The sequence below is a fragment of the Sus scrofa genome, chromosome 12 (genome assembly GCF_054392235.1).
Source record: "Sus scrofa isolate SSC_HxYL_T2T_F1_AM1 chromosome 12, Sscrofa_HxYL_maternal_Yorkshire_Landrace_v2.0, whole genome shotgun sequence".
NCBI lineage: Eukaryota > Metazoa > Chordata > Mammalia > Artiodactyla > Suidae > Sus > Sus scrofa.
In genome coordinates, this window is record NC_139394.1 from 7,299,296 (window position 1) to 7,309,710 (window position 10,415).

Genomic DNA, 10,415 nt, shown 5'->3' on the forward strand with positions numbered 1-10,415 from the left:
ACAACCCACAAAATGAACAATCCCCAGGTAGGTCATTTTTGTAGTCGTAGTAATTTTTCCAGTGGGGTTTTTCTTTCTTTTTTTTTTTCTTTTTACAGTCACACTTGCAGCCTACGGAAGTTCCCAGGCTAGGAGTCGATCAGAGCTGCAGCTGCCGACCTATACCACAGCCACAGCAACGCCAGATCCAAGCCACATCTGTGACCTATGCCACAGCTTGTGGCAAGACCGGATCGAGGCCAGGGATCGAACCTGCATTCTCATGGACACTTGATCAGGTTCTTAACCTGCTGAGCCACAGTGGGAACTCCTCCGTTGGGGTTTTCTAGGGGGTATTTCCACCTGTCAGCGGACTCCACCTTGAGGTGTGTTTGGCGAATGCATGGGGCCCACGTGCCCCTCAGTAGGGATCTTGCTGGCGGCTCGGGCCTAGGCTGGGAGCACCAGCAAGTTGATGGTGGGGCAATTGCTGGGTTCCTGGTTCCCTCGGCAGCAGTGCCCCTTCAGAATTTGGTCCAGACCCGGCTGAGCCCTGGAGTCCCTCCTGTGTCCTTCCACGTCCGGTGTCCAAATTCCTCGGTGGAAGGAATGTGCTGTCCTCTCTCTGCGACCTCCTGAGGCTCCCTCATGTCACATTAAATCTCAGTTATGATGAAGCACACCCACACAAACCCAGGATGGTACACAGGAAACAAAGCCAGCCTGGATCCCCACTGTACGTGAGAGCCGTATGCCTGGCCTCAGCCCTGGGGAGGCGCCCGGTCCCCTTCTGTGATGTGTTGGAGACCAGCTGGGTCCTCTTTCCCCAAACCTCACACTCAGGTTGCTTAGCAACCTGGATAGACAGCCAGCCTGGCCAATCACCTGTGGCTGCCGACATCCACCTGCTTCCCGAGGCTGGAGTTGCCTGGAAACCAACCCCCACCCACCCACCCACCCCTGGGAGGCCCCGCAAGGGGCAAGCATGGTGACCAGCATTTCTCACCTCACTCTCTGCTCCCCACCCAAGGCCCATTCTGTGGCTTCATCTGTGACATTTAACATAAATAGTTTTCTATTCCCAGGTGACCTTTAATGGCTTTTATCATCAGCTGTGGTTCCTGGCAGCCGTACAAAAGCCGCTGCCTGCTGCCTTGGTCTCTTCCAACAGAGGCCCGAGGAGGCCCCACGGTTTTCGCCACGTGAAGCCAGGGGGCCCCTGAGTGTCTGCTCAGACTATAGCCTGCCACTCTCCGCCCGGAAATATCCTTCTGTGTTTCGTTTAGAATTAGTGGGGAAGTCAGTCATTAAGTGGTTAGCGATTATGGCAGTGGAGACACTCCACATTCCGTGGTGCCTGCCTCTCTTGCCTTCTTCTCATGGCCACGTTTTAAACCCCTAGTCCCTCCCTGATGCTTGGTTGCAAGTGGGGCAGGTAGAACTGGGAGGGAGGAGGCCAGACAAGGCAGGTATGGCATCCCACCCCCCTCTCTGGACCCCTATTCACACTCTCTGCACAACAGACACCATCGCCAGGAAGTGACATGCTGTAGTGACCTTAACAAAACTTCCTGGCGTTCCCGTCGTGGCTCAGCAGTTAACGAACCTGACTAGCATCCATGAGGGCATGGGTTCAATCCCTGGCATTAATCAGTGGGTTAAAGATCTGGCCTTGCCACGAGCTGTGGTGTAGGTCTCAGATGCAGCCCAGACCCCTTGTTGCTGTGGTTGTAGGCTATGATGCAGCTCCGATTGGACCCCTAGGCTGGAAACTTCCAAATGCAGCAGGTGGGGCCCTAAAAAGCAAAAAAAGAGAGAGAGAGAGAGAGAAGAGGCCTCAGTGTGAAACTACCTTTCTGGCACCTTGATCTTAGACTTTTGGTCTCTGAGCTGACAAAATTAGGGTCCATCGCGGCAGAAATTGTCCCCATCAGGCAGGCGTATGTTGGGGTCTGGAGTGGAGTGGTCCTGGTACCCTGGTCTTCCTTCTTTTTTCTTTTCTTTTTTTTTTCTTTTCTTTTCTTTTTTTTTTTTTTTGGTCTTTTTGTCTTTTTAGGGCCGCAGTGGCAGCATATGGAGGTTCCCAGGTTAGGGGTCCAATCGGAGCTGTAGCCACTGACCTACACGCCAGAGCCACAGCAACTCGGGATCCAAGCTGCGTCTTCGGCCTACACCACAGCTCACAGCAACACCAGATCCTTAACCCACTGAGCGAGGCCAGGGATCCAACCCGCATCCTCACGGATACTAGTCCGGTTCATTAACCACTGAGCCACAACAGGAGCTCCTGGTCTTCCTTCTTCCACCGATGCCTAGTTCTCTGTCTGGAGGAGAGGCTCTCGGAGTTGCTTCCAGGCTTTGCTTTCAAACATCCCTTCCCAACCATCTCTGCCTCCTCTATTCTGTTCCCCAGGCTCTCGTGCAGGTAGCAGGTCAGCACTCGCCTGTGCCATGGACACCAAGTGTCCTGATGGGGAAGGGCTGGGCACGGCAGGGCAGGAAGGCTGCGGAGGGAGAGGAGCTTAATGTGTTTTCTTCTGCTCGGCTGTGCCAACAAAGAAGAAAATGAATTGGAGGAGCCCAGACAAGGCCGCCCAGACGCAGCGCTGATGCTCGGCTAGTGAAGGCAGCTGCGGCAGGCGCGGGCCCCTCGGAACTGACCTTTCTAACCACTACCTTGGTACCATAATCGCTGCCACGCAGCGGCTCTCGTTCGTGGGGGAGGGGCTGCTGGAGAGCCACTTGGTTTGATTTCTCTCATCTTTTGACACCGCCTGTCGCAGAGGAGAGTGTAATTGGGACGCGTTGTACCTTCCCAGCAGCCTGAGCCGCTCACGCCTTGCAAGATGAGAGCCGGCACTGCCCCCGCTGCCGGAATGGGCCGGGCTCTTAATTGGCTTATTTGCTTCTCCTGGAGTCTGCCTCGTTTTTTTCCAGGGATGAAGCTATTGCCTGGACCTCTGTGGGGATTGCTTCTCTCAGCAGGCAAAGGGCATCCGAGGGACCAGGGATCCCTGCTGTGATGCTTTTGGGGGGGTTGGGGGGGCAGGTAAAGCCATCAGCAGCCTGAAGCCCCAGCTGGAAAAGTGTCTACCAGCCAGTGGCCTGAGAGGGTGCCCACCTGCTCCTTAACCAGCCCATCCTTAACCACTCTCAAGGGTTAAGGATGCCAGCCAGTGGCCTGAGAGGGTGCCCACCTGCTCCTCTTGACCAGCCCATCCTTAACCACTCGCAAGGCTGCACTCCCATCCCGGGAGCCTGCCGCTTGCTACCAAGAGCCAACGGTGGAGCAAGGTTCTCCCCTTTTGAGGGGAAGGCGGGGGGTCAGGCTCTTGTTCTGGATGCTAGGCTGGCCAAAGGAATGCAGCAGGGAGGGCTGGAGGCTTTGGAAAGGGAGAGGCAATTTGAGGGAGGGCTTGGAGGTAAAAGTTGGCAGCGAGAAGGCAGGACTATGCATCTTGACCTGAAATGATGTGAAAAAATTGTTGATCCCACAGCCCGCACTTCGGGGGTGGGTATTCAGGCAATGCCACTACCTCCCCTGCGAAACTGGCTGCCCCCTCCTCCTCCCTGGGACCCCAGCCTCTTCTTCCACGTCCAGGGATCTTCCCTTTCATCCTGCGGTGGCTGCAGCATCCTTAGAGGAAAGTGGCAATGTCCCCTCCACCACAGCCAGTGCTGCCTGCCAAGCAGCCCCCTGCTGCGTTAAAGGCTGAAGAGGAGCCTGTGCTTGTCATCCTGTGGCGGGAGTCACAACTCCCTGTGAAAGGCTGGAGCCAAGCAGAGCAGAGAGAGGGGACAGTGGGGGCAGGGGGCGGCCACATCTAAGGACTCCCGGCCTCACACCTGGATTTTCCCATCACTCTGCTACGCCTGGAAGGCAAGGGCATGGCCAGGAGGTCAGGACACCATCTCAAGAGTCCGCAGGATCCAGGAAGGCTGCGCAGGACAGTGATGAGCAGCCCAGGCTGGGAGCCCAAAAGCCAGGTCAACTCCCAGCTGTGGGACCTTGGACTTGCCTCCAACTTCCCTGGGCTTCTGTCTTCCCATCTACAGAATGGGGCCATAGGGGACCTCTTGGATCATACACAGATCTTTGCAAGGACAAAAGGAGAGAGTTAATGGAAGGGCTTGGCACGCGGGATGACGTCCACAATGTAACCTGTAGAGCTCCTTCAGCATCTTCTCATTAAGTCCTCAGATCCCCCGCAGGATAAGTGCCCAGGCAGTTTTCAGGTCCTAAATCACTTAATTGAAAGGCACCTTCCAGGTCCTTCAACCCGGCCGTCTCTGGAATGTCCATCTCAGCCACCCCAGGTCCCATGAACCTAAGTTGTAGGAAGACCACTCCCCTCCCCTCCTCGCCTCCAAGCAGCAGGTCTGGGAGTTCCAGAAACCGACCAAACCTCTCTGCATCCTGACTCCGTGTGTGGTCGGCGGAGCTTGCAGTAGCGCCATCACCTGGGAGCTTGTTGGAGTTGCAGGACCTCAGGCCCACCCGAGCCCTGCCAGCTCAGGATCGGCCTTTGAACCGGATCCCAGTAATCCGAGTGCATGGAGACAGCTGGAGAACATTGCTCCGTATCATCTGGGAAGTCACTTTGTTCTTACCTCCGTGTCAAGTCTCCAAGACGCGTCGGAAGGAACCGCAAGCTACCCCGTGAGGTACCTGCAAGGAAATTATTATCAACAAGGTTACAGGATCAACCTCTGCAAATAATGCCATTCTTTAAAAAAGGAAATGAGAGCTGATGCAAGATTATTCGAAACGTGTTGTCACCGGCACACACTTGCGATCTGCTTTGCTTTCCTGGGTGAGGGAATTACAGCTGTGGTCCACATGCACTTCTGAGATGCCCATAGAACTGTGTCCTGCAGGTGGACCTGCTCGTCACGTGTCCTTTGGGGAGACGCAAGGGACAAACTATGAATCCAACCCAACCTCCCTGCCTGAAGCAGGATTCTTGCCCACCGGATTCCCAACTGGTGGTCGGTCAGATGGTGTGCCCGAAACCTCCGTGTCATTGCCGGCCAGCTCTCATTCTTAGAAAGTTCTTTCTCACACTGGTGAAGTACGACCCTGCCAACTCCCACCCATGGACCCTCATTTAGCCTCTGGCACAAGGCAGAACTAGCCAAACCCCTCTTCTAAATGGTGTCTGTGTTTGCTTCCCATGGCTGCCGTGACAAATTGCCATCAACTAGGGGGCTCCCAACAACAAATTTATTCCCTCATAGCCATGGATATCAGAAGTCCCAAGAGGGATCTGGCATTGCCGGTAAGCCGTGGTGTAGGTTGCAGGTGTGGCTCATGGCTGGTTGCTGTGGCTACGGCGTAGGCCAGCAACTGTTGTTCCAATTTGACCGCTAGCATGGGAACTTCCATAGACTGAGAGTTCGGCCCTAAAAAGCAAAAAAGCAAAAAAAAAAAAAAAAAAAAAAAGAAATTCCATGGCGAGGTGTTAGCAGGCCCGCAACTCTCACCAGAGGCTCTAAGGGAGCCTGCTTCTGTCTTAGTTCAGGCTGCTCCAACAAAGCATCATAGGCTATGGGACTGAAACAACAACTATTTATCCCTGAGATCTGGAGGCTGGGAAGTCCAAGGTCAAGGCAAGGACACATCTGGTGTCTGGTGAGGGCCTGCTTCCTTGACTGCAGCGGGCTGTCTCCTTGCTGTGTCCTCCTTCACATGGTGGGGAGCAGAGAAGAGGGGAGCAAGCTCTTCTGTCTCTTCTTAGAAGGGCACTAATCCCATCACGAGGGCCCCACCCTTGTGACCTAATCACCACAAAGGCCACACCTCCTAGAACCATCAGGTTGGGGTTAGGATTGCTGACATAAGAATTTTGCAAAGCAGACAGTTAGTCCCTAACTACTGTCCCTGGTGCTGCTTCCAGCTTCTGGAGGCATCAGGTGTTCCTTGGCTTATGGCTGCATCCCTCCAGTCTCTGCCTCCATCTGCCCATGGCCTCCTCTGTGTGTCTGAGTCTCAAATCTGCCTTTCTCTTATAACACCTGTCATGGGATTTAGGGTCATTAAAGATCATTTTGAGATCTTTAACTTGGTTTTATCTTCAAAGGCCCTTTCCCAAATAAAGTCACATTAACAGAGTCTGGTAGTTAGGATGTGGATAAACGTTTTGGGTGCCACCATTCAACCCACCACCGTGTCCATTCAAATACTTATTTTTTTCTTTTTTAGGGCCGCACCTGCAGCTTATGGACGTTCCCAGTCTAGGGGTCAAATCAGAGCTGTAGCTACCAGCCTCCACCACAGCCAGAGCCACACAAGATCCAAGCTGCATCTGTGACCTGCACCACATCTCAAGACGACACTGGATCCCCAACCCCCTGAGCGAGGCCAGGGATGGAACCAGCATCCTCATGGATACTAGTCGATTTGTTTCCTCTGCACCACAAGGGGAACTCCAAAAAAAAACTACATGGATTTTTTTTTTTCTACCAGACTCCTTAGGGCTCTGACCATTCTCACAACCACTGTGACTCCCTGTCACACCCGGGGCAGACTTGGTGGCGTTTCCCGACTTACCTGTCCTCCCGCAACCAGAAACTCTTCCACTGCATGGCAGCCATGAGATGAGATGTGTTCGGCAGAGTAGCTTTCGGACATTCTGGAAATTTCTGTATCAAGGACTGTTTTCTGCTCCCTCCTTCACCTCCCTCTCTCCACCTGCCAGGGGTCAGGGGACCGGGGAAGGGTCAGCGAGGGTGGGGTGGTGGATGGGGAACTCTGGCCCCTGCCTGCTGCTAAGAGTCCCTCTCCTTTATGGGACAAGCACAGGGCCAGTCAGAGCTCCGTGTTGTATGGCCCTATCATGGGTGAGATCTTGCCCATGAGGGAGAAGCTGTCAACACACAACATAGATTTCAAGACATACTTTCTACTCCGGGATTATGAATGGCCCTCCGATCGTTAGAACCGGAGCATTTTTTTAAAAAATCCAATTTATTTCCCGCCTCAAAACCCCCTTTACTTGCTTCCTATCCTCTGCATTAGGAAGAGGGGGCTGGAGCCCGGAGCCTTCTGGAATCCTGGCCCTGAGAACTTTGCACCCCCCTCAGCTGACACCTGAATTTTCCCTGGGATTTTCTGTTATCCATTTCCCGTGGCGCGGCCATGTTTTTCTGTGCGAAGGTGTCCCCTTTGGCATCAGCAGAGCTGGAGAGAGGGATCAGGTCAGTGTCCCCAAGGAAGGACAGGAGTGACCCGAGGGGGTGCGAGTGGGACCACGGTGGGGGGGGTGCCCGGGGGGGCAGCCCCTTCTCCCAGAAGGGGGATTTGGGAATGTGCTGATTCTGATTTGGCAGATCCTAAAGCAAGGCAGACGTCCAAGATGAAAAGAAAATCAAAATATTAAGTAGGCCAAAGGGCATGAAAAACAACAACAACAACAAAAACTCCATTTCTGGCTCTCTCCTCCCCTGCCGCTCAAGCAGAGGCTTCTAGAAGAAACCTTGCCTTCGCCCCTCCCCTGCTCTGTGCGGCCTCATCCCTCTGCAGTAAAATCTGACACGGGAGATTCATCGGAACATGTGCCCTTGTCCGCCTCCCATCGGCCCCCCGCAGGGACGGGAGCTGTTCGTCTTCTCCCCAGCTCGGCTCGCAGCCTGCGAAGCCCGGGTGAGGGGTACCTTGCTCAGCTCTGCCATCAGATGAGGGGCGGTGTGCCATCACATGGGGTATCTTCGCACCCCTACGATGCCTGAAATCTCCATCCTCATAAAACAAACTCGGTGGAACCAAGGCCTTGATGCATTTCATTCCTTTCTGTGTCCCCAGTGGCTGGTATATGGTGGGTCCTCAAAAAATGCGTTTTGGGAGTTCCTGTCGTGGCTCAGCGGTTAATGAACCCGATTAGCATCCATGAGGAAGTGAGTTCGATCCCTGGCCTCACTCAGTGGGTTAGGAATGTGGTGTTGCTGTGAGCTGTGGTGTAGGTCGCAGATGCGGCTCGGATCCCACATTGCTGTGGCCCTGACGTAGGCAGGGTGGCTACGGCTCCAGTTCGACCCCCAGCCTGGGAACCTCCATACGCCGCAGGTACGGCTCTAAAAAGACAAAAAGACAAAAAATAAAAACAAAAAAATGCATCGAGGGTTCCCATTGTGGCCCAGTGAGTTAAGAACCCAGCATAGTGTCCGTGAGGACACAAGTTCGATCCCTGGCCTCACTCAGTGGGTTAAGGATCCAGCATTGCCATGAGCTGTGGTGTGGGTCACAGACGTAGGTCAGATCCGGCGTTGCTGTGGCTGTGGTGTAGGCTGGCAGGTGCAGCTCCAATTCGACCCCTAGCCTGGGAGCTTTCATATGCCGAGGGTGTGGCCATAAAGAGGAAAGGAAAAAAAAAAAAAGATTGGGAATTAAGGCAGAGGGGAAGAAGGCACGTGGGAGGGCCAGGGTGAAATGACGGGCAGAGTGCCAAGTCCTTGTCTCAAGCCCTGGCCTTGCAGGACTCTCCTCCAAGTCTTCCCACCCCTGCGGGTACCAGGATGCTGTTGCTAAGAGATCAGTGGCCCTGAATTGTTTCACCACTCCCAGACCCAGCGCTGCTGCCATGAAGGCCCCAGTGAGGTTAGGGGCTCCAGCCTCCCTGCAGCAGGGAGGGGGTGGAGCATGGGAGCCACGAGCCGCCCCCTCCCCAACACCCCCCCCAACGCCCCCACCACCACCACCCAGCATCCTTCTCCATCACCAGTGTGGCCGGCTCAGCATCTCTTGCGCCTCTTGGCTCCCACTTCTGCCTCTATTGAGCCGCGGTCCCTTTTAGCTCTCATTTGTAAGTGGGCCTCGGCCCAAGCAAAAGATTCAGCGGGAATCCGGCCGGGTTCCCAGACGCTTAATTGGAGCCGGGCTCTTCATTACCTGCGCACCTGTTTCCCAGCACCATATGGTCTGAGGTAAATAGACTGTAATTGTTTATCCAGAGTCAATTCTGCCTAGAGGGAGGGAGGGAGTGTGGGGGCCGCAGCCCCAGCTCCCCCCACCCACCCCCCATCCTTCCCACTCCATCCCTCTCCCGGCTGCTGAAGGACAGAGCCCCACCCCGGCACAAGGTGAAAAGTTTGCAGAGGTCCCAGCAGAGCTGCCTCCCACCTCCGGGCCCCACTTTGGAGCAGCTTCTCCCTCCACTCCAAGGAGAAGCCCCTGCCTGGCCGTGTTGGCAGCCATGCCACTCTGTCCTTGCCACAAGGCCAGGCAGGCAGCACCTTCCAAGGCCTGGGCACGTTTATCTCCTTCCCCTTGGAGGCCGAAGGATGTCTGAGAGGGCCTGGCCTTGCCAGCCTGGATCTCAGCCCTCCCTCCTCCCCCCAACTCAGTGGCCTTGTGAAGGTTTCTGAATATCTCAGAACCCAGGCTACAGCTGCCAGAAGTGAAGGCAATGGCTTCTGCTGGATTTCAAGGCCCCTTCAAGGAGACTGAACTCAAAGCCTCTGGCCAAGACAAGAATTATCAGACCCTTATCATGGCCCCGTCCCCTCCCATCTTGAGCAACCCGGCTACTCCTTCCTGTTCCTCCTAGGAAAGGTATCTAGCCCACTCCTCGCCCCACCCCTATAGGGGCCTTATACCCACCCCCCAACCAACCAGCAAGTGTATCGTAAGACTCCTTTTTCCCCAACCAATCAGCAGGTCAGCAGGTGTATCCTGAGACCTCTTCTCTCCCTGGGCTATAAAAACAGACACTACCGAGCACCCAGGTCGGGGCCTGGTTATCAGGAGGTTGGCCCACTGTGAGCTCAGTGTTTCTCGTCTCAATAACCTCTTCTCTCTCTCCACCTCGCCATGCCAGAAATTCTTCTTCGGACCCGCGTGCACAGACCGTGACATGTTGGTGGCCCATACAGGGACTTTCTGGGGGTCTCTCCTGCACAGACCGTGATAGCTTCTACATCACAGAAGGAGCCAACCTTTTCAGGGGGTGCCCTCGCAGGTGGGGATGCCGCCAAAAGCTTTAGACATAGGACGTCAGCTGATCCTCCTAGCAGCTCTTGGTACAGGATGACTGTACCAAGTCACGCTTTATGGACCACATTGAGGCTTAGGTGGGTTAAACCACTTGCTCAGAGCCACTCAGCCAGAAACCAGGGGAGCTGGAATTCTACCCCAGATCCAATGACCTAGGAGCACAGGTGGTCTTGACAGCCACAATAGGTTTGCTAAAATAGTGCCCAACAGGGGCCTGGCCTGGAGCCGGGAAGGGAATCAATAGATGCCCAGTCCCTTCCCTCAGCCCTTCCTTCGTGAGCAAATCTGCCCTCGCACCCCTGCTCAGCCCACTCAGCGCAGCATCCAGCTTCAGGCTGCTAACATGCCCTCCCCCCAAGAAAGTATAAATGGGTTCTTCCTGCCCCTCCCCAGCCCCGTTGCCTTTGCTCCCTGGCCAGCCTGCCAGGAGGACGTGGTCCTTCCCCAG

At 55.0% G+C, this 10,415-nt stretch overlaps 1 long non-coding RNA gene across 2 annotated transcripts in view; it reads left to right on the top strand.

Moving 5' to 3' along the window:
* The window catches only part of LOC102162489 (uncharacterized), a 28,288-nt gene extending 22,862 nt beyond the window's left edge, over positions 1-5,426 (top strand). Inside the window, exon 3 of one of the 2 annotated variants that reach the window (XR_014820396.1) lies at positions 2,393-5,426. This is a non-coding gene — a long non-coding RNA (uncharacterized LOC102162489). The remainder of the gene's footprint in view (positions 1-2,392) is intronic. The other variant, XR_014820397.1, reaches the window with a different exon arrangement.
* Positions 5,427-10,415: the final 4,989 nt, after the last annotated feature.